We start from the raw sequence: 25446 nt of genomic DNA, 5'->3' as shown, positions 1-25446 counted from the left end.
TTAATGATAAACACTGAGTTGATAGTCCCAAGCGGTAAAAATAGAAATGACTTTTTAAAGAAAAATTCATGGATGGATGATTCATAAAACCCAATTAAAGGAAATATAAATTTTTGTGGAGATTATTCATAAACCTCAGGATTGATGTCAGGGAGGATAGCCTTCACCTCTCTGAATTAGACCTTTATTGCCATAGTTGTAGCCTTCCCCCCGACCCCTTTTAAATTAAGAATAGTTTTCTTCTCATTTTGTTTAGCTGATGAACTCCTATTCATGTGTCAAAACCCATTTCAGGTTGCCTTTGTGAAATCATTTGACTATCCCTAGTTCCTTCATAGTTGTCCAGTCCTTTCTTTTTCTCAGCGATCTTCTCATGTACAAACCTCTACGAGGGCATGCCTACCAAACCTGATTGTCTGTTTACTCTCTTCTCTTTCTCACTTGACTGTGGGGCCTCATCTGCCCTTGGCATTGAGCATGATCTAAAAGAAAGCTTGGGGTTTGAAACTTTTTTAAACTGAAGGGCTAAAATTCCCTTTTAAGATTCAAGTTTTGCAGCCATTTTGGATCCAATTTAGCACTTATCTTTTCTGTTGAATGAAACCATTACCTAGACAATCAATTTGTCCTTATTCTGATTAGAAAATAATAAAACCTCAATGATTTATTTATTTAGCGTTTCTGCAAAATATTCTTAATGATCCCTCAAATTGTCCATCTCTCCAAACTATTCTTTAAAAATACCCTTTTAAAATGCTGGTAGAGTTATGTCACCCTCTTCTTTCAAACTTTAGATGATCCCCATTATCAGTAAAGTCAAACTCTTCAGCATGACACTCGCGACCCCTCCACCATGGAGCTCACCTGCCTTTCACACCTCACCTGCCACTACACCCTTTGGTGTCACTGTTCCATGTGTGATGTATCACTAAGAGTATCTTTTGGCCCTCTTATGTTTCTTTTTCCTTGATCATTTAACTAGTCTTTCTTCATCCACCTTCCCTTATAACTGAGTATAAATGTCACCTCAACTCTCTCTCATATTCTTCCACCCAGGGGGTGATTGTACCTCTATTTAGCATTTACTTTTAAAATGTCTTTTATGTCTTCTTGCCCACCGGGCTAAGTTCATTGATCTTTTGAAATTCCTAGCACAGTGCCTGGCACTGAGTTGACAAACAATATGTTGATTGTTGTTTTTTTCATCTCCACCCCTGAGATATTGTTCAAGATATGGGACCAAGAGTTCCAAATACTGAAAAGAAGAGGTTAAAAATATTAGGTTGAAAACAGACTGAATACCTTCCTATTTCAATTCCCCTCAAGAGTGAATTGAAGGTGAAACAGATGGAAAGGTCTGTATTTAAAGGATGTTTCCATAAATTATCCTGTGTAAAAGACACCTACGAGCCCACTCAGTCTTGAGAACTCAGGACATTCAGCCTTTGTTTTCATTGATTTTTCAGTTATCTTGTCACATCTGGGCACAAAATAATGCTAATTGGATGAGGCTTATATAAGGACACCTTATTAAGAAACTAAAAAAGTATCTGGAAGGAATAAAGGCAATACAGAAGCCTTAGGAAAGGGAGATAAAAAATATTATGTTTTCATCAGAAGAAATAGTCGAGCCAGTCCATAAGCACCTGATAAGAAAATATAGGGCATTATTTGTCTTCCAAGATGGCACAGAATCTTAAATCTGCCTCCCACTATCAATATTCAAGTAACTCTTTCAATAAGTAAATATTGAATGCTCCTATGTACCACACACGCCCCCAGGATCCCCAGGGCTCTTGCAGTCTAGTAGAGGAGGAAGACAGGTGATGTTATTACTAAACAGAGTGAGTTCAATGATATGAGAGAGGTAGAGAACAAAAGAGGGTGTGTGCACCTCTGGTTGAGTGGGTCTGGAAAGGCTTCATAAGCACACTTGAACTGTATCTTGAAGGACAAGTAGATGTCCTTTAACTCCCTGTGAAGGCATTCGTGGCGAAGAAAACGGCCCATAGTAGAATGTAACCTTATGGTGACATAGAGTAGGCTTCATGAGTGTTTGTATCAGATTACCTTATTTTCCAGAGCATAAACTTTGGGATCAAATCCCTTTCATTGGGGAGTCGCTGGGTTGGAATATAAATGTGGATCTAAGTGTAACTTACTCCTATGTCTTTGGGAGCAGCTGAGCTGTTTTGCACATCATCTTTTAGAGGGATCTCCCATGCCTAATCAAGTTTAGAACTACTTTGGACATTTTCACGCTTACTAACCAGCATTCTTTTGAGTGCAAGTGGACAGATAGAGGCGCTGCCAAACAGAGGGGCTGGTTCACTCTCTGAGAATCTTCTCTAATGCTCCCTGAGCAAATGCAGCCCTTGGACAGTGTCACAGCAGTGGTGAGGGGAGGGGATCTTAAGCTGTGTGTGCTTTGTCTGCTTGAGATCCATTCTGGATCTGTTCCAGGAAGTTCTATTAATTGCTTTAGTTCTGTGGGTACTCTATCCAGTTCTCTAGCTCTGGAAACTTAGGGGATATCCTAAGGTTTGATTTGTGGCTGGGACCTTTGAACCTGCTGTTCAGTTGTTGTCTTGGCAAACTGCATGCCCTTTGGATAGTGAGTTGGCATAGAGAATGAGGAGTTTTTCCTGGAGTGGTCCAAACAGTGCTAGGAAAGAAACACAAGAGAGAAAGGGGACTGGATGCTAACAGGTTAGTGTATTGCTTCATTGTTATGTCTCATTTTCTCTTTTCTCCCCAGACATTCCTTTTCTTGTGGCAGCAAATCAATTCTGCAGTGAGTCAATTATGAAAAGTCAAAAGAGTCTTTTCTCTTCTTCCTTTCACATTTGGATAAAACACCTTTGTTTATGATTGTAACGCCGTTTCATTTTATTATATGCATCTAGTGACAGTATTCTGTCATCTGAGATTAATTTTGATTCTAGACCGAAGCACACTTGTATTACATTTGCTGATGAATTGTCCCTGATGCTTTGAGCGAGCAGGCTCGCTGTTTGGCTGGGCATATGCTCATTGGTTGAGCTATGAATTCTACACCTACCACCTCCTGCAAATCTGGCTTAATCTGTAACAGGAGTGGGGAGCCATGTTCTCAAACTAGCAGGGCTAGAAATGGCAGGGCTGCTGACTACGATCTTTCAGGCTGGGCATTGCAAAACTCTAGGGGGAGCCATTGGCACATATGATATAAATGGTACCCAATGGATAAAAGAAATTGCAATCTTTTTCTCTCAGGTGGTCTAGTTCTTGGGCCACCTTTCGAGTCACATCCCCCCTCACTTTTATTTTTCCCCATCTTTCTTCATCCATTCCTGAGGCCAGCTGGGGGTTTTGCAGATTTGTATTTGGCTGTGTGCATGGTGTAGTACTGTATTCCTCGGGATAGGCTAGGTGAGGCTGCAATAATCAACAGTTGCAGAATCTCAGAGGCCTAAATAACAAACGTGTATCTCTTGCCAACTCTTCACATCTATGATAGGTTGGCTGTGGGCTCCAAGTCATCCTCAGGCTGACAGAGACATCCATCATTCCTCAGAAGGAAAAGGGACAGGGTGAAACACCCAATGACTTTTAAAGCTTGGATTTACATTTCACTGGTCAAAGAAATTTACACGGCTATGCTTACTTGAAACAAGGGCAAAGAAACATAACCTTACCATGTGCCCCCAAGGATGAGACCCAGAACATCTGAGAACAGTCCTAATGATAGCCACAGGTATAGTGAAGAGAAATAATAGGATCATGGACTTTGAGCCCAGTAAGACACAGGTTCAAATCCTGGTTCTGCTTCTTATCAGATGTTTAATAACTTGCAAGCCAATTATATTATCTCTCCGAGTCCCAGTTTCCTCCCCATACAAGAGAGATAATAATAGTATTTTCCTGTGAGCAATGGTGATACATGCCAGTTATGTAGTAGGGATACCCATTAAATCTCTTTTGTCTTGTGCCCCCCGCCTCACTCTCCATCTGGGGTCCCTATAGTGCCAGTATTTCTCATTTGTCTGTTGAAGAAGGGGAGACACTGCCCTCGTCTCCCAGCCAGCAAATAAGAAAGCCCTGGTGACATTTGCCAAAGCTCATGAAAATAGCTATTAGGAAGGCAAACTGTGCTTAGAAAAATATTAATTGGACTTTAAGCTCATTAGGAATTAAAAACAGCAACAAAAATGTTCACCTTTAGCATAGGGGAAAAAATCCTGGAGAGCCACATAGCCTCTTCCTAAAATGCAGAGCTGCTGACCCTCTGTAAATGCCCAGAGGACTCTCTGCCTGGCTACAGAGGTTCAGGACAACACAGCAGACGCCAGTGACTTCAGGATACCTTTCATGCTTGGCAGGCGTCCCCATTTTATTTGTGATATCAAAGCTGCAACGCTGTGTTCTCTTCTGCGGAAGACATTAAAGAGATTCAGAAGTCATCCAAATCATCTTGTAATTAATGTTACCACGCACGCCCAGGACATTAAAATGTTAACAGTGTTAGAATCGTGTGCTTTGGAATACCGAGTGAGGGCTTTATTAGAGAGAAATGCTCAGCAGATGTCATCCACCCTAATTGAGGACATCAGGGTGGCTGCTGCTTGTTCTTATCTGTGGTGCAGAGGGTTTTTTTTTTTTAATTTATTCATTTTCTTTACTGCTAGAATCTGCTCTCATTATTAGACTATCTTGTCACTCATTTGCATTTCAAGTACTGGGACTGGGGGGGTAGCAGCTATCTGCCTTAGAAGAACACTTCAAGGGTTACTCTATCAAATAGCAGCACAGTAGCACAGTGAATCTGACATCTGGGTTATCTTATTCCCACATGCTCTGTGGTGTCATTAGCAGGATTAATCTTAGCTTTAATTTCATAATGATTCTTATTCTAATATATGTGAATGAACACAAAGTCTCTTGACTCATTATCACCAATTTACCCAAGAAATGTAATCAGGCTCTTACATTCACCAACATTTATTTTTGCTAATACATCTAAAATTGTAGATTAAGCAAATACAGTTAGTTCCAGCTGAGTGAATGCCTACCGAGGTAGCACTGTAGTATTTATGTTTTAATTAAACAACATTAATGGTGTTGTTTTTAAATATGTACTGACCAAAAATGTGTTCATGGGGAATAGTAAAGTCGTTGTTCGAGCAGCGTCCAGCTGTAAAATTAGTCACAGCAGCATTATATTAGAAGCCATTACCCAGTTCTTTTGCAAATTATTGAAATTCCCTCTGCTAATTATGTTTTTAACCTTTATGAATAAGATGGAGGTATGTAGCTTCAGTTCCAAACAACTCTACTTCCCTAAGGAAACAGAACAGCGAGTCCTTAATGGTGAGTATAATTGTAATAAGCCATGTTGTTTTCATTCCCATTCAAGGTTACCATGTCACATCAAATATGGTCACTTTCAGTTTTTGATACAGAGGAAGCAACAGGCCATTTCCCCTCTCATTTGACACTAAGTTTAGTAGTATAGTTAGCGGGGGCAGTGCTGGGGGGTGAGAAATAGATAAGGATGCACTAGAAAATTCCAAACCCCTCTTCACTTAACTTCAACACCGAACTAACTTTTTTCATTTACAGATGTTGTTACCCAGCAGCATATAGTGCTTTATTATTGATGGATAAAATGTTCAAACATTTAAAGAAATGAAAGTCAGCTTTGCATTTTTAATTAATTACTTAAAAGTACTGTAAATGCCAGCTTGTTAATTGCTTTGCACCTGCAAGCCAACACAGGTTTTGTGCACTCTTTCTTTGAATATTAAATTTTTTCTCGCGTGTCTTTATAATGCTTGGGAAGTCTCTCCAGCAAACATATTAGTAAAGAGTAAATATTGAATCTTAGACAAAACTCATGGCTTCATCTTTCACTGTACCCAGAATAGGATTTAAAGGAGGATTTAGATTTCCAAGGCTTCTAATTAAGTAGTGATAATCAGGCTTTCTGCTGAGGGTCACTTCCTGGGAGTAATTTGAGTTATTAAAATGCATGTTTTTGTTTGTTCTGCTTTGTGAGCTAAAACTGATCCCTTTTAATATAGCAGCAAATATGCAAATTGGTGTTTCATTATATTGTGCAATTTATGGCAATCTTCTCTAATTTACTGAAAGGTCAGGAGCCTGACCTTGTCATTCAAATTTTTTTTTCTTCTGGTAAAGCTAAACTAATTAAGTGGGTTTTTTTGTTGTTTTTTTAAATGAAACTCTGAAAGTGTGCATCATGGTAAAGAATGTGACAAATTTAACTTTTACTTAGCTCTCATATTCATCAGGATGGCCTTTGGTTTTGTGTGGATCCCAATAACGAAGGTGATTTCAACTGTGACTTAGGAATCAGTTGGTTTTAAATACTGCACAGAAAAAAAAATAGAACTTGAAAGAGTCACCAGATCTTTATATGATTTTTGTTCTTTATTGATGACAAATATGCTCCCTTAGCGTTTCCATTCCTTTACGAAGTTTTCAACTATGACCGGGAGAATTTCCACCTCAAATATTTTTAAATCATTGGTAACAGAAGTTGATACTCATGAACTATTTACTTTAAAATTTTCAGCAGTGTTCTCACACATTAGGCTGCATAAGAATCACATGGATTTCATGCTAAAAATTAGATTCTAGGGTTCCTCCTCAAAATTCTGATTCGGTAGGTCTGGGATTATCTTCTAGTTATCCACATTTTATTTAGGTGGTCTTTTCTCTATACTTTGAAAAGAATCCATAGCCATTTGAGTCTCCTCCATCCAGTATATACATTTGCTTAGTTATTCACTCATTCGTCACATATATGAATAAAGGAATAAATCAACATTCATTATGTGCCATGTATGATCATTGCCCTTCAAGAGTTAGCTAGAAAAACACATGTATAAATGGCTAGAGGACAGTATTTAAGTTACTATAAGCAAAGTTGTGACAAAAATACTTTGAGAACATAAAATAAATAAAAATTAATTATAACTGGGGATCATTTAGCAAAGGAGAGTATATTTAGACTAGACTTGGAAGAATGAGTTTTTTTCCAAGCAGAAAAGGTACAAGAAAAATATTGCTGGCCAAGGAGGAGCCTGAACAAAGGTTCATAGATGGAAACACACATAGTGTGTTCAGGGGACAGTGAGCAGCCCAGTGTGACCACACGACATACGTTGTGTCATAGATTGGTAGTAGGAGTAAGGCTCCAATGTGGTCAGATTTTGCAGGACCTGGAATGTCTCAATGCTGAGCTATTGGGGTTTTATTTGATGGGCAGTGGGACATCAATATAAATTTTAAAGTGAGGGACTGGCCTGATTGAGTCTGTGTCTGGCAACAGTTTGGACAAAAAAGATTAAAGGCAGAAAGATGTGTTAAGAGGCTACTCATAGTCCACAGAAATATACTAACGTCCTGAACTAAGGTAATGGGAATGGAGATATTGGACTGGATTCAAGTGACAAATACAACTTAGCAATAAGTTGGATTGGAGGTGGGGTTAGAAGGAGGAGTGATGGAAAGAGAATTTGAGGCCCCAGTTTCAGTTGAGTAGCTGTGTAGGTAGTGATACCATTAACCAAGATAGAAAATATTGGAAGAGAAACATGATTAGTGGAAATAAAGATTTTGGCTTAGAAGCTGCTACTGGAAGTGTGGTTGAGGATCAGCAGCACGGGCAGCTCCAGGAAGTTTATAAGAAAGGCAGAATCTCAGACTCCATCCCCGTCCTACTGAATCAACGTCTGCACTTTTACACCATCCCCCAGTGGTCCATACACACATGAAAACCTGAGAAGAACTGGTTAGAGAACTCATACGGTTTGTTGTTGGAACACTATACTTTTGAAGGACTCCATACCAAAGAGTGGTTGTATAAGTTTGGGAAAAAGTGCCATATGATAACCCATATGATCACTATTTTTGGAGATTCAAAAATGCAATTGACATTAGCTTATTAAAGTCTCTGAGAAGTTCTGTAGTAATGAACTCTTTCCGATTTTGCTTAAACCAACATTTCCAAAACGTGTGTTATCATGAGGTAGTGGGTATATTGTGTCCCCACCCCAAACGATATATTTAAGTTCTAACCCCCAGTAAGTGAGAATGTGACCTTATTTGAAAATCGGGTTTTGCAGATGTAATCAAGTTAAGATGAGGTCATGCTGCATTAGGGCACAAACTCCAATGAAAAGCGAAAGAGAAAGTAAAGAGAAAGAGAACTTACTTTATAAGAGAAAGTAAAGAGGGGATTTATACAAAGACACACACAGGAGAAGGCCATGCGATGACAGAGGCAGACACTGGAGTGATGCAGCTACAATCCAGGAATGCTAAGGATTGCTGGCCGTCACCAGAAGCTAGAAAGAAGCACGGAAGGATTCCCCTCTAAGCCTCCAGGGGGAGCATGCTCTTGGCAACGCCTTGAGTTTAGACTTCTAGCCTCCAGAACTGTGAAAGAATAAATTTTTGTTATTCTAAGGCACCCCGTTCATGGTGATTTGTTATTGCAATCTTAGGGAACAAATATGCATGGGAATCTTTAAAACAAACAACACAACACAGTACCAATTAATATTCTGAGAATCACTAGATTTGAAAATAGTGATTTAGAACCTATCTGGAGTTAGATGCCAGTGGTATGTGCAGATGAAGGTATCAAATTGGCTTTGGAAACTGGGTGTAAATTTCAAGAGAGAGAGAGCATCAAGATAGATGAGAAACATTTAGGAGTAAAGCAGAGAGTGGGTAGTTTAAGCCTGGGGAATGAATGGAGTTGACTAGGCATAGAATTTAAAGAAAAACCTGGGAGAATATCTATACTTGAAAGAAAACTGAAAAAGAGCAAGAGAATGAGAATTTAGGAGACATAAGAGAAGAGGCAAAAACAAAAACAACAAAAAAATAACTTAATTTAGCAATGAGACTGTTAATAGTGATTTTTGAGAAAGCTGTTTAACTTGATGATGGAGTAGAAGGAAGCTTGCAGTGGCTCAAGGAGTGAATGAGAGAGCCTTCAGTTATAGAAGGTAAAAGTATTTTCAGTCACCAATCTTCCTTGAAACATACTTGAAAAAATGAAAATAATACATAACAAAAATAAAGCAGAAAATTCATCTTTGATGAAATATAAAACTTTGCTATCAACGATATCTGACCAATTCCGAGAAATTGAGCCTAAAACTAAAGGTAGACACTGAGAACCCAGAAAGCTCCTCAGATTTTAGCAGAATCAGATTTCTCTGAAAGTACATGTTACAGTTCTTCAAAGGATCCTTTATTCAGGTTCATGGGATCCAGAGGGAGGTGGCCAGAGAAGAAGTGGGAGTGTCCCTATGCAGACCCAGTTGTCAACCACTGATAGTGGCTGGGGTAGATTTGAAGGGGTACCACATGTAGGCCCCACCTTTATTGTCTGCAGTGCACCCACTAAGGGGCTCTACAGCTAGAAGGCTGGAGAAGAGAGGAAGCTGTGTTACCAGATAACAACATAAATTTCATCTTAATGGAAGAGAAAGGAAGAAAAATGTGCATTCAGGGCTGAGGGAAAATTTGGTGAGAAGATTTTTGAGCTAATACATTCCATTTGAAGCCCTAGGATACCCCTCCTCTCAGGAATCTTCAAGAAAATGTTGGTCTCAGATAGAATTGCGCCCCCAAAATGTGAATAACCACTAGAAAGGAACAACTGAGTCATCGGCATAAAAATAAAAGAGGAAAGCATAAGCAAAAGTTAGATAATGCATGTAAATCAGAAGAATAATTATTTCATGAATTTGACAAAGAATTTTAAAGAGCTTATAGGCGATATGATCTCTTTGTGGGGGGGAACAGCACCAAACAATAAAAATAATTAAAAAAAGATTAAAAAGGAGGTGATAAGACAATAGAAGAAAATGAAAAACAAATTTTTAGAGCTCAGTAAAAAAATGAAAGAAATGATGGAAAAACAGAAAATCAATGCAGAGATTGAAGTGTCATTAACCACCCTCCCCCTAAAAATGACAGAATAAACAACATAATTGAAAACATAGTCAAGGGTTACAATGGTTAGAAAATCACTCAAAATAATAAAGAATGATGTGATAAAATTAATTAAAAAAAGGTGATGGATTAGGAAGACAGAATCATCCAGCATGTACGTAATTGATGTTTATAATGAATAGACTAAAACCAACGATACTGTAAAACATTTACAGATAGAATGTGGAAACTTATCTGAAATAAAGACATGATTCTGCAGATAACAAGAGCACACTGTGCTCCAGGACGAGGTTATGATGATCAGGCCACACTATGGCACATTCTGATGATTGATAACGATAAAATCCTGTGTGCGCCCATATAGAAAAAGCAGTGCAGAAAGGGGAAATTCCTACGTACAAGTACAAGGTGAGGAGTGAAGACAAGGTCAACTGGCCTAATTAGCGAGTCTGTTAATTGAAGATGCCTTATTGATAGAGCCTGGATTTTCATGATTCCTTTATGGCAAGTAAAATATGAGCAGAACCAAAGGCAGAGAAAGGACAAGGAATTGGTTTTATCCCTAGTCTGAAAAAAAGATTCCAGAAAAACTATTCTTTTAACAAAAGGATTTCTTTGGGGGCAAGAATTGATTGTTGATTTTTATACTATTGTTATATTTTCCCCTCATGGGGATTCAGTCAAAAATGCTACTTTTCCAAGATACTGAAAAATTATAATATTAGTGAACTGCTTCACATTACTTCTTGATATCCTTATAGATATAAATATTACCAGAGCTAGGAAGATACTAATCCATAAATAGAATACTTTTTTTTTCCAGTTTCTAATAAGCATTAAATGCATTAAATGTATTCAGAATCAATATTTAGATTGTGATTAATGTTGATTCTGTTACTCTTTAGGAAATAGCTGATTTATTTTATGGATCACAAGGTTTAATAAGTAAATAAATTTACCCTCCTAAGTCTTCGAGTTCTAGCTTTTAACTGTTAAGATTTCTGATTCTTTACTCTGATTGCTTTGACTATCCTGTAGAATTGTCTTAAACTTATACAGCACATTTCCTCCGTAAAGAAGAACAAAGCCTGGGCCCCTATTGTGTATCTTTTACTGAAGTACTTTCCATTTCTCCTGGAAGTCTTGTCTTGATAGTATGGTCTATTCATTAATAAGAGAAGAACTGGGATTTGGATTCAGAGCAATGGAATGAATTTTGTTGTCCCTTTCATTCCTCCTATAGGTGTTGAGTTATTCTTTTGCAATGTCTTTATCTTTTCAAGATCTCCCTTAACAGTTCTCATAACCAAATTTTTCATGGCATGAAAATACTGATGGTGTAAATTGGTGAAAGAAGGACATATAGCTAATGATTCTATGCCAGTTCTGTTCCCATTAAGAACCGCAAGGACAATAAGAAATGTCTGACATCCTGTGGAATAAAACACAAATGATATCTGCCTCCGAAGCTATTTAATTGATTAGACCTCAGCTTCATAATTTTCCTTAAGCTGGTGGTGCTTACACTCCACAGAGATGAGAATATCTCTGAACCATTGTCTTTAAGTTAATGGTTTTGAGTTTAACTGGCTGGAAGTGTCTTTGACAACAAATTTTAATGGAGAAGATTGCTTTGATTCGGGTTTTCTTTGAAGAAACTGATACCAGTGGACTGTGTGTGTGTGAATTCTGCTCTGTCGACCCAATAATGCAATTTATGCCCCATGTTTGGTACCCAAGGCTCAATCCCCAGGAAAATGTGATTATGTTATCATGTGGTTGTTGTTTTAGTTCTCTTGAGCATCACTAAGCTATAGTTGTTTTTGCCTGCTTATAGTCTATGTATTAGGTGGGGCTGGGAAACTTAGTGTTAGGGGCTGAGTCACTAAGTTAGGGGCTTAGTGTGTTAGGCTTCCTTTGGACTGTGTAGGCTAACTCATGTTTTTTAATTAATTAATTAATTAATTAAATTTTATTTTTATAGCTAGCAATCTAAGAGAATCAGGAAAGCCTTCTCCACAGAAAGTTCTATTAGAAAGAAAATGAAATAACCTCTTAGGGTGTCACATGTGTGACGACCACATCCTATCACAAGTCTTACACTAGAACAGAAGAAACGGGACAATTTTCATCATTTCAATGAATGGCACCACCAATCCCCCGAGCCAGAAATTTGGAATTATCCTTGATTCCTCTCTTGTTTTCATCCTCCAAGTATAACTTCTGAGCAAGTCCTTTTGATTTCACCTCAAAACCTGTGTATGTGAAGTCTTCTACACACTATCTCACTTTTACACTGCTGTGGCAGGCTCTCATTAGCTCCCGCATGGATTATTACATTTCTTGTCTCCCCACACCCACTCGTTTCCTCCTTCAGCCCATTCTCTTCATAGTAGCCAATGCAATGTAAAACATAAGTTAGGTCAGATCTCTCTCCGATTTAAATCTCCAGCAGCTCCAATTGGAATTAGAATAAAATAAAAATTCCTTCTCCCAGCCTTCAATGTCCTGTTTAATCAAGCCCCTGCCTGCCCCTCTCTCAGCGTACTCCAGCCACACTGATGTCATTTCGATGCCATGAACACACCCAGCCATTTCACTCCTCAGGGACTTCGTGCGAGCTGTTTCCCTCTCCTGAAAATGTTCTTTCCCCAGTGTTGCATGGACAATATCTCCTCATTTTTCAAGGTTCAACTTAAATATCACCTGTTCAGAACAGTTTTCTCTCCGCATCCTGTCAAAAGTAGCTGTAACACACCCCTTTCATTCTCCTCCTCAGCCTCCTCTTCCTTTGTTTTTTTTACATCTTGACAACATTTATAATTATTTTAGTTTGCTTGTATACTTTTCTTCTCTCCCCACTCGAGCGGAGTAGCCAGCCTGTCTTGTTCTATTCACTGATGTATCCCCAGGACTTTGCATGCTGAGTAACAAATAATGGTCAGGCAACAACTATTTGTTCAAATGAATGAATGTACAAGTGAAGCCACTGCATCATATACGAATGCAGAACCCGTGACTGTAGCACATGCTATGCTCCTTTTTCATTTCAGAGCTTTATATAAAAAGGCATTATATTTGGGGACATTAGAAGGAACACCCATCAATTTTAAAAAATGGCCTACCTGTGGTTTATAGCTAAGAATACAATAAGACATACCTATTTCAAACATTTCCTTCACTGAGAGAAGCTATTATGGAAGGAGTGTGGGGTAGAAATTTCAATTAGATTATGCAATTTTTTTTAAAAGTTGACTTTAGAAGAGTACACTTGCCTTTAGTTACATTTGGGAGGATGGGTTTTTCTTGTCCTCCATACATTCTTTATTCTACTGCTTTTCTTTATTCTTTGTAGGAAAGAAAACTTGTAGCCTAATGACGCATGACCTCCTGTAAGCCAGTATGGATGGCTGTAAGAAACCACTTACTGCCAGGAGGAACCCTTGTTTGTCTTGTAGTGGCTTTATATCAAAGAAGCTGAAAGATCATGGACAATGCCTACAAAAACTTTAAGGAGTTATTGAATAAAGGATTCCTTTTAGCTTCTCCCTCCCCAGAATGGAGACAGGGATCATAATCTCTGTTGTTGAGACCAAGGAGTGCAAAACCTATATAGTGTTGGGACAGTGGGGAAGGTGGAAGATCAGAAAAGGGGAGAAGACAAGGGAATCAGAGGACAAAGGGATTCTTGGGTATCCACTCAAGACTTGTAGGTATCCATCCACGGCTGACCCTTATGAAGTAAATGGTGGCCCCATCCAATCAATAGAAATATTGTGGCCATCTTTCAGCTTTCAGATTTCAGAGGAGCTTCAGGATCAATTGTTAGTAGGATATTTTCCTCCTGGCAGTGGACTATGCTTGCACTGCATGCCCTTCTAGGTTTATTTAGGGGGAGTTAGTGGGAGGGGATAAGGTTGAATTCGCACAGAAGTTTTATCTAGAATCTCATTAGCAGGAAGACTACCTCTACCTAAAATATTTTTCAAATTAAGATTTGGAAACTGCAATCCTTGGATATTTCATCCAGGATCATTGAGGCCCCTTCCCTCACTATGTATACAGGTGACATTGTTGTATCCTTTTACTTTCCATCCCCTTAAAGTTGATTTAAAGTCTTTTTTATCTTTGGTGGAAAAACAGATTCTGGCAGGATGTACTTACATAAAGTAGCTAATAAGTATACTATTTAATTGTAGCTGTTAATGCAAAATTTGATGATGGTATCGTAGCTGGTATGATTAGCATTTTATCATTTTTTTATCCTGGTGAAATTGTATTTGCTGCCTTTCTGCTTTGAAGATGCCAGCAGTCAGTCTCTTCTGTTCGTTTAGAATTGTATGAGTTGAAGTCCTTGGCTTTAGAATTTTAAGGTTTTGAGGCCAAGAATGCTTAGAGAAAATTATTTGCATTTCTTCAGACCATAGAGAATTCCTATTTTGGGGGGTGGGTTTCTTTTCTTCTTTTGGTCCTTGAGCTTTTTTGTACAGGTCAAGGGTAAGAGCTTTGAGACTGTCTGAGCTTTCAGCACAGGTCCATTAGCTGCATAACCTTGAACAGATCATTAATCTCACTGTGCCTCAGCTTCTTCATCTGGCAGTTGGGTATAATAATATCTGACCACTATCTGCTGGGGGTGGTTTTGAGTGTCAGATGACAGCTGTGTGAAAGTGGCTTGAAAACCCATAAACGGTTAAATGAATTAAGATTGCTTTCATGACGGTTATCATCAATGTTGCCATCATCTAATTTATTCCAATGTGGAGCTCAGAAAAATCAGGGATGATTATTTGGTAGACCTCCCTTTGTGTGACAAAATTCCCCATCAGGACATTTTCTTAAGTTGTGAGCCTCCCCAGGATTTTTAAATCTGGACTTGATTCACAAGAAGCCTTTGAAGAAAATAGTTGTTATATAAAGGAAGGTACTACATTAAGCCACTTTGATGTAAGAAAGAGCTTAGGCACAAGATAACAAAATAAAAGGTTCAAGGTATCTTAATGAGGCTGCCTTTTTAGAGTGGATACCCAAATAAAATGTGATGATCTCTGAATGGGGGTAAGGGGAGTGGATACCCAAATAAAATGTGATGATCTCTGAATGGGGGTAAGGGGAGTGGATACCCAAATAAAATGTGATGATCTCTGAATGGGGGTAAGGGGAGTGGATACCCAAATAAAATGTGATGATCTCTGAATGGGGGTAAGGGGAGGGAAAGGAGCTGAGCTTAAAGAAATCACATTGAAGGGAAACCAGGCCAGCAGGAGAACAGGACTTAAGGCTACTTAGAGTGGTGAGAAGGGGGAGGTGTAGTGGTGGGGTACATAGAGCAATCCCTTTTTGAGGTCTGGACTCCCCAGGTAAGTGCTACTTTGTTACAGACTTTTTTTCCCTTCTGATTGCCAGGTTATCCTCTAAATTAGTTGAAACATGCAGACCTTGATATAGTGCTGGTTGAGGCAAATGGATTATCTTGTTTGAATTTTAGGCATTATCTTAAAAGGACTGGTGAGTCACTTGTGGTTGGGCAGCTTTAGCTCCTGAATGCCTAGCCTTCTTGAAATGAATTTAGAACTCAATTCACGTGATAAACAGAGAGCATCTGTTTTATCTCTGGGCCTCCTGAGGCAACAGGTTGCATAGTGATGCTGCTCATGTAGCACGAATTACTTTTTTCCCTAAAAATCATGTTTATTGAGATATAATTTATATATATTAATATTCACTGTAATGTTCAAGTCCATATTTTGACAAACTCATACAATCATGTAATCCCCATCCCAATGAAGATATAGAACATTTCTATCACTCCAGAAAGTTCTCTCCTGTCCCACTGTAGCCAACCCTTTCTCCACCCCCGGCCATTAGCAACAACTGATCTATAGTTTTGCCTTTTCCAAAATGTCATATTAATGGTTCCTATGGTATGCAACCTTTTGAATTTGGCTTTTTTCACTCACATTCATTCCTATCTATATGTGCATTGGTAGTTTGCTCCTTTTTATTGCTGAGTAGTGTGCCATTGTATGAATGTAGCACAGTTTGTTTATCCATTGACCAGTGAAGGACCTCTGGGTTGTTTCCAGTTTTTGATGATTCTGAATAAAAGCGCTATAAATACCTGTGTATGAGTTTTGAGTACACATATGTTTTCACTTCTCTTGAGTAAAAATATCTAGTAGTGGGACTGAATCATATGTTAAGTGTATATTGAATTTTATAAGCAATCACCAAACTGTTTTCTGTAAGGGTTATATTATTTGCGTTCTCATCAACAATGTCTGAATCCTAACTGCTGTTCCTTCCCACCAGCTATCAGTATACGTTTTTTAAATTTATTTTTTATTTTTTTATTTCAGTCGTTCTAATGCTGTGCAGTGGTATCTCACTCTGACTTTGACTTGCATTTCCCTAATGAGTAATGATGTTAGGCATCTTTTCGTGGGCTTATTTGCTATTCATATATCCGCTTTTGGTGATTTTTGCTTTCAAATCTTGACCCACTTTAAAAAAAAATTTGGTTCTTTGTGTTATTATTGAGTTTTGAGAGTTCTTTATATATCCTAAGTCTTTCATCAGATACGTGTTTTACAAACATTTTCTATCCATCTGTGCCTTGCCCTTTTATTTCTCAACAGTGTCTTTCAAAAAACAGAAGTTTTAAATTTTGATGAAGTCCAATTAACCACTTTTTATGGATTGTGGTTTTCATGTCATATCTAAGAAATCTTCCCCTAACCCAAAGTCATTTTCTCAAACCCAAAGAATTTTTCTTCTACAAGTTTTCTTCTACAAGTTTTATACTTTTAGGTTTACATTTAGGTCTACCATCCATTTTGATTTAATTGTTGTATATGTTCCAAAGTATTGGTTGAGGGTCAATTGTTTTTGAATATGGATTTGCAATTATTCCAGCACCATTTGTCATAAAGACTGTCCTTTCTCCATTGAATTGCCTTTGCACCATTGTCAAAAATCCATTGCCGATATGTTTATTAAGTCTTTTTTTGACTTTCTATCCTATTCTGTATTCTAAGCACTTTTAATAGAGCACTTAATTATTACAACATATCCCTTTTATAATAGAGGAAATTGAGTCACAAGGAAGTTAAGTGACTTGCTTGGGGTCACAGATATGGAATATAACAGTTGGGCTTTAATTGCCTGACAGTTTAGCTCCTCACTCCAGGCCCCAAACCACTCCCCTATTAAGCCCAGCTGATGTCTCAGAGAATCCATGGGACAGGAGACTAGCAGTCGCAGAAACAGCCTGGAGCCTGAGATTAGAACAGTCTGGGACTCTTGATCTTACTCCTCTGTTCCTTTGAGGCATATTTTCTCAGATTGACTTTCTTTGCTTTAAGTCCACATGCTGGGAAATAACAGTTCACAGCTCCCAAATTTTCATCTTCTCTCAGGGAGAGAATTGTCAGATTCTGGCTGAATCTCAGAATCAAGCCCAATTCATGAGGAAAAAACTGATTGACTCAGCTGAAGTCAGATGACCCATCCCCCAATACACCCTACCCTACCCTGCTCCAAACCAGTACCCTATGGCCAGGAGGAGAGTTGAGTGGTGTGGGCTTTGACCCAACGAGGACCAAATGTAGGTCTTGGTATAATCAAACCACAGGAACAGAGTCAAACATGGTTGCAGAGGACCCAGTACTATAACCAGGTGAATAGTGTAAGCGGGGAGAAAGATCTCCAAAAAGGGAGGGTGGGGACAGAGCTAGAGTATGAGGGCTACGTTCTGTGGGCTCTCAACTCTAAGCCTTTTTAAAGCTCTTCCTTTATAAAATATATTAAAATTTGTGTTTTATGCCTATCTTGATAGAATGAAGATAATCAAGGCTAGCTTATATTATTATGTTGGTGCAAAAGTAATTGATGTTTTTGCAATTATTTTCAATCTTTTAAATAGCATTTACTTTTGCACCAACCTCATAGTTAATTTTCCTCTGAACTTAAAATAAATTAAATCATCTTGGTGGGCACCTAAAAGTATCATGATCCCTGGGCATCGTACCTAATGGAGAACTAACTCAGTGCTAGCAGAAAGAAATTAAACAAGCATCTATTAAATACTACCCTTCCCACTTTTATAAACACAGAAGCTAGACTCAATGAGGCAATTGCAGAATAACTAGTAGGTCTTGTGATTCGAAGTGGTCTCCTCAGTGTAGTACACCAAAGGGATTTCCAAGTTATGTTCTAACAAAACCTCTCCCAGCTCTTTGGTCGTGTTCTTCACTGGCCTCAGAAACAGACCTTCGTGGTCTCAGTTCTGTCTCTCCTTTCCGTTATTTTCCATCCTTCACATCTGAATTCTAATTCCCTCTCCTGCCTTCCACCCTCCCACTTCTGTGCCTCCACTTACCCCCAGAAGAGCTATCTATGTCTTCTTTCCATCAGGTGTACCTAGTTTTCCCGTGCTTGCCTGGATTGCAGAGGCTGGAGAGCTAGAGTTCTGGATGAGACTGAGGTTCCACCATTCAGACGGTCCTGAGTGGGGTTTGGAAGGCAGGAGTAGAGCGCGCTGAGGTGGACCCGGACTGGGCCTCCTGACATTTGGGTTTTCTGAGGCAGCTGAAGCAAAGGTGCGGGTGTCCTGTCCCTGGCACCTGGGGCTCTGACAGACAGCGTACAGGGCATCCACAGTGCTGGTGACTCTGTTCCTCCATCATTACTCCCCACACCTACCCCTTTCTGGGTGGATGATGTCAGGATAGCGACACTTACTTACAGATGCTTTCTTTGTTTGGAGAAAAGAGGTAAGTGTACATTAGCTTCTAGTTTTTCTTTTCTTTTTTTAATCTCATAGTACCAAAATTCTGTTTTTCTACCTCAGTAAAACCCACCTAGGTTTTCCCTTTCACTACTGTTTTTTTCTCTCCTGTCTTTTTAGACCTGGCCCTAAAATCCCATTGATCGCCCCCTCCAATTATCCATAGCTGCCCTTTTGTAACCTTCCTAAGCTCTCCAGCAATGTACCATGGCCTGGATCATGCTGGGGGCACCTCTCATCTCTGTCCTGCCCTAGGGGCATCCACTCCTTGTCTCTTCTGCCTTAACTGTCTTTGGTCACACTGGATTCTTTGTTTTCTTAATTCCTGTTCTTTGTCCAATGGGAGATAGCACTGGCCCTTATTCAAGAAGAAGATGTTGAAAAAATTCTGGTGTGCAGTAGATCAACTGTTAGCAAATATGTGGTCCAAATGCTACCCTAAATGAGCTGCTCTTCAGACTTTAAAACCTAGGAACAGGAGGTTGGTGGAGGTGCCTACATCCTCTTATCTGTTTATTCCTTCAGGTGAGATTGCTACTCTCTCCACTTTGGCAAGAATCTCACCAAACAAACAAACCAATCTACTGAAAACTTACCAATTAGGCTTTGGTGTAGAGCCCCATTCATTAGTCTATTCATTCATTCATTCATTCATTCATTCATTCATTCATGCTGACCCTTACCATAGCATCAGGTGGTAGGTTAAGTGCTGGGGACACAAAACGAACAGATGGGGTCCCTGTACTTTAGGAGCATATAATCTAAAGTTATTTAGCTGCATGTGAGGTAAGATACACAAAGACAAAGCACTTTGTATGATGATAGACCTTGTATATAACCAGGGGACAAAATGGGATGGGTTGGGGAGTCTGTGAACTTAATTCAGTCTGAGAACAGTTCTACCTGTGAAACTGATCGTCTGGCTGAGACCTGAGGGATGAACAAAAGTGAGGCAGGTGGAGACTTGGGGATGGGGCGGGTGAGGCAGAGGAAAAGAGGGAAGAGTCTATGGGGAACCCCTGAACAGGTTCAATGACCCAAAAATTCCAGTGTGGCTGCAAACAAAGCATAGGGTGGTGAATGAGGGTGGACGGGTAGGCAGGAGCCAGATTATTCAGGGTTGCTTAGGCAAAGTGGAGGATTTTGAACTTGGTTCTAAGAGCCATGGGAGTCATGGAACCGTTCAAGCAGAGGAGTGATATGATCAGATTTCTTTCTCTCTTTCATCCTTTCTCCCTTCCTTCCTCCCTTATTTCCTTCCTTTCTTCTCTTCCCTCCTTCCCTTTCTTCTCTCTCTCTCTCTCTCTCTCTCTCTCTCTCTCTCTCTCTCTCTCTCTTTCTTTCTCTCTCAGACACAATTACTCTGAGTTTCTTTTTCATTTTCAGACATATGCAGGCCTATAAAACCTTCACATACATATTTCTCAAAGTGTTCACCTGACATATTCGTCTATTGCTAGGCAGCAGCCTGCATTCCTTTACAGGTTAAATAATGACGCAGGTCAGCCTTAGTTAAATAAAACAAATTGGGAATTAGTAATTCCAAATCAACCGTCCCCTAATTTAACATTCAGTAACCATCAACCTGACCGTGAGTAAGAACTCTCACATACACAAGAGCCAAAGCTTCCTACTGGGTGGGAAGGGGCAGTTTGTTCAGACCAGGCTTCAGCTAGTCATCTGCATTTAGAGACCATCCCCTACTGTTGCAGTGGCTGGTTGTGTAGAGGCAGCATGAATTATTCATTCGAGGAAGACAAATTAGAGTTAGAAGCAGGTGCTCTGTCTTCCCTCATGAGGACGCTGCCAATTAGGATAAAGAAGGAACTCTCCATCAGGCCACAGCCTCACCCTGTCACACTGTGCTTAACCCAGATTCCTGAACTGGGTTTGGAAAGGGATTAGTGCATGATGAGCTTGTTTTAAAGGTGATACATTCTTCAGGAGAAAAGGAGAGTTCACTCTACCAGTGGTTTTAAAAGTAAAATGCAAGGTTCAAAGGGAATTGTTTTAATAGCGTTTGCTGTGGAAAGCCTGTTAAACAATGTAAGTTCACTTTAGAGAAGCAGTTGTTACTTTCAAGGTATAAAAGTGACTATTCAGGCATATTTTCAGACTAGGACAGACCTTGCTGGGTTCCCATTGCCTTAGACCAGGGGTGTCCAAACTGCGGCCCGCGAGCCAACTGCAGCCCACAATCCATTGTTAATTGGCTCGCAGCAAATTCCAAAAAATATATTTAGTTTACTTAAATAAACAAGATGAGGCAATACGTACTTCACCTCGAGTGAGTGGCCCATCTGTTTGTGTATTTTACCGCATATGGCCCTTGGTGAAAACCATTGAAAAAAGTTTGGACACCCCTGCCTTAGACAATGTTGAAAATGACAGAATTGCAAGCAACTTAATAATTGGTTGGTCTGATTTGCCAAAGTTATTCCAAGGCCACTCTGCCTTGGGAATGCAAACAAACTGGTTATTGTTCTTAGACAGTTTAAGTAAGACTAGCTGTGGTGAAAGGAAACAAACTCATCACATCTGCTTTGTAGCAATCCCAGGGATGGGTGGTCTTGCTGGATCATTGTGGAGGACATGGTAATAGTTCAGAAGTTACATTTATGCTACTAAACAGGAATATGGTGGTCTTCTTCCTCTGCATTCTCATCTGTTAGGATGTGTCTTAAGTATAGAAACAAATGAGTCTAAATAGCATTCTTCTAACTATGGATGATAAGTAATCAGTAAATCAGGAAACATTTATTATTGTTGCTATGTATATGGCATTGCTAAAAGCTGGGGCAAGTTAAGATATTGTAAGACTTTATGGGCCCAGGAGAGAGATTAATAAAGACAAGTGATATTCTAAGACCAGATCGGCCATATCCCTAAGGAGTGGGTTCCTTCGGGGAGAATAAGGCTTCACTGGTCAGGGGAGATTGCCCAGAAGATGTGAAATTGGAGCTGGGCCTGGAGAGTAAATCATATTTGGTAAAGAGGAGGAGAGAGGCCACTACAATTGGGCAGAATGTAGTATTATGTAAGATTGGATTCCATGCCCAAGAAAGTGTGGCTCCCCTTCCATATTAGAAGGTTTAGACGGTCCATGTACTAGTTGGCTTGGGCTGCCATAGCAGAATACCATAGATTGGGGGACCTAAACCACAGAAATTTATTCTCACAGTTCTGGAGACTACAAGTGCAAAATCAAGGTGTCAGCTGGGGTGGTTTCTGGTGAGACCTCTCTCTTTGACTTCACCTGAATTCCTTCTTGCTGTGTCCTCCCATGGCCTCCCGTTGAATACACTCCTGGTGTCTCCTCCTCTTTTTATAAATATACTGATTCTATTGGGTTGGTCCCACCCTCATGGTTTCATTTAAGCTGAATCACCTCTTTAAAGGCGCTCTCTCCCAATACAGTGGAGGTTAGGACCTTGGAGGTTAGGGCTTCAGCACATGAAGTTTTGGCAACACACAATTCAATCCATAAAAGTCCACTAACACTTTCAGATCTGGAATGACCTAAGTGTGTGTGTGCACGTGCACATGTATGTGCATGTTCCTATTTTCTGCAGATACATTGAATGTACAGGTAAATTCAGGGGAGAACCGGTAAATTCAGCTACAGAGACTTGAGAAACCAGTGGAAGAGTGTTTTTCTTAAAATCAAAATGTACATGGATAGCACAGGTCTTAGATCTAAGGCAATCATTTCAATGACCCATTCAACAGTACCCTCAATTCCTCTCCCTCTCCTTTTCCCACACGTACTCCTTCATCCTCAAGCTTTAATGAGTTCCACTATTCATTCATCTGCTTCTCATGGGCGGGAAGATTAACCAGAGGAAATAAGCATGGCAGACTTATAGCTCCTAACTCCACCTGTGCCTAAGATAATCCTTTTACTTGTCCCACTCAGCTTCCTAGCGAATTCTGCATCGGTTAGGATCCCAGACAGGAATCGAACGGCACGCTCCATTGGAAGCTTGTGTTGTGACCTTTCCAGATTCCTCTGGTAGCCTCATGGAACAGAGTGTGGCATGGTGATCTCCAAGGTGATCTTTCTATTATCACATGCTGTAATTGCTCAGTCTAATCATGCTCTTTCCAGGCCCATGCTTTTAGACTCTTTCTAAGGCCATGCCTCCAAGAGAACATTACATAGGTTAATTCTTCCCTGAGGTAGTTTCTAAGAAATTTCACATGAATGCACCTATGTGAGAAGAATTAGGGTGACTTGTTTCTAAATATAATTCCCCATAGAAGCAGACTAATGTCTGCCAGGGCCCTCATAAAGATTCTTAAGGTAAAAAGTTCATAAATAACTGTTGAAAACTCAAGTGGTGGCATGTTCAAATGGTTACAGATTAAAGAACTGTCTACGAGCAAACAACTATTCTGCTCTCTGAAAGAAATGGTATCTGCACGAGAAAGTTACCTCCAAGCTGACAAACTTGTTGAGATATAGTACTGGTGTATTTGAGCCATCCCCTAGGAAACAGAAAATGAAAATATAAAAATAAGTACTTAGAAGTTATTGATTCAGAGATGATAGATTAAATTTTGAATAAAAGAATATGAAACTTTGAATCAAAGATATGATATATATCTGTTTGATGAGCTAGATCCATACCTTTTCCATATTCTCTTTTTAATATGAAATATTTGAACAGTACCAAAAAGTATAAAGGGTAATATAACACCCATCCCATCATCTGAATTTATATTCACTTTGGGTCTTCTTAATAAAGCTCATCCTCTTTTTCTGTTCTGTGAAAGAATTATATAAAACATGGACAATAGTTTTTAAGAGTTTGGAGAATGTTAACTGTAAAACCAGTGGGCCTGGTATCTTATTGGGGGGAGAAGTAGTGGAATTTGACTACTGAGTCAATCTCTTTAATTTGAATGGTTTATTAGTTTTTAGCTTTTTGAGTCAATTTTTAGAATTTAAATCTTTTCAGAAAATTGTACATTTCCTCTACATTGTAAAACTTATTGGCATAAAGTTGGAGATAGTATTGTCTTAGATATTTTAGAATCTCTATTACATCTGTAGTTTTTTTTTTTTATTTCTATCATGACTGATATGTGCCTTTTTCAAACTTTTTAATTTTTACATTGGTCTTATAAGCAATTTGTAATTTTATCTTCGCAGAGAATCAGTTTTTGATTGGTTGAACACCTCCGCTGTTTCTCAGTTTTCTATTTTATTAGTTCTTTGCTTTTGTCTCTTTTACTCAAATTGTGGTTAATAGTTGGACTCTAGAATCAGAATGTCTGAATTCATATCCCAGCTCTGCTTGTATCTCATGGTGTGGACAAACTACTTAACTTCTGTGCCTCAGGTTTCCCATATATAAAATGACAACATAATAGTATCTAACTCACAGGTTATTTGTGAAGATTAGTTCAGTTTTCATAACTACACCATGTGTGCTTGAAAAAATCATATAGCCTCTCTTTGTTGATTAAGAGATTCCTTCTCTCTATTGGAACAAGCATATGAATTGTGCAATTTTTCTGTAGGTTTACTTTTTCCTTTCATGTATTTTTTTGGGGGGAGAGGAAGGTGAGACATATTAAGATCTCCAATATAATTTGTATAATTTGTAAATTTCCCTTTGTGATAAGATAAATTTTTCTGTATATTTTAAGTTAATGTAAGTTCATGATTATATGCTGGCAGGATTTTCCTTTTTATGATTAATTAAAAACTGTCTTTGTAGACCTCAGGGTTCTCATTACTGGGAGACACTATGTTATTTGACCATCAAATGACTGTAAGTTTGCTGATTGAAACATCTGGGCACACATATTGCCCAAGTAGGCTTAGACCCAGGCATAAGCTCTGTTGTGGAAACCTGTTTGTCATTATCAGCCCTGACTGACTGGCCCTGACGATCACCACTTGGTCCTTACCCTGGGCTTGGCCCATACTCTCATAGCTAAGACCCATCCACTCTGCCCCAGAAGGGCTGAATTCCTTGAACCTCCAATCGCCTTTATAGGGTTTTTCTAGTATTGCATTTTGCCTTGAATTCTATTTTGTGTCTTATTAATTGGGTCAATAGACATATGAAAAGATGCTCAACATCACTACTCATCAGGGAAATGCAAATAAAAACCACAATGAGATATCACCTGACCCCAGTCAGAATGGCTATCATCAACAAGACAAAATAGTAACAAGTGTTGGAGAAGCTGTGGAGAAAAAGGAACCCTCATACACTGTTAGTGGGAATGCAGACTGGTGCAGCTGCTATGGAAGGCAGTGTGGAGGTTCCTCAAAAAATTAAGAATAGAATTACCATGTGACCCAGCAATCTCTCTCTTGGGTATATACCCCAAAAATCTGAAAACATTTATCTATAAAGATGTATGTGCTCCAATGTTCATTGAAGCTTTATTTGCGGTGCCCAAGACATGGAAACAAGTGTTCTTCGATGGATGATTGGATTAAGAAGTTGTGGTATATATACACAATGAAATACTATTCTGTCATAAGAAAAGATGAAATAGTACCATTTGCGACAATATGGATGGATCTTGATATTATTATATTAAGTGAAACAAGTCAAACAGAAAATGTCAAGAACCATATGATTTCACCGATATGTGGGATATAAAACTGAAAGCAACAAAGGAACAAGACAAAGAAACAAAAAATCATATACATAGAC

Source organism: Rhinolophus hipposideros (assembly GCF_964194185.1).
Source record: "Rhinolophus hipposideros genome assembly, chromosome: 8".
Taxonomy (NCBI): Eukaryota; Metazoa; Chordata; class Mammalia; order Chiroptera; family Rhinolophidae; genus Rhinolophus; species Rhinolophus hipposideros.
The sequence above is the reverse complement of the archived record's forward strand: the minus strand, read 5'-3'. Positions refer to the sequence as shown.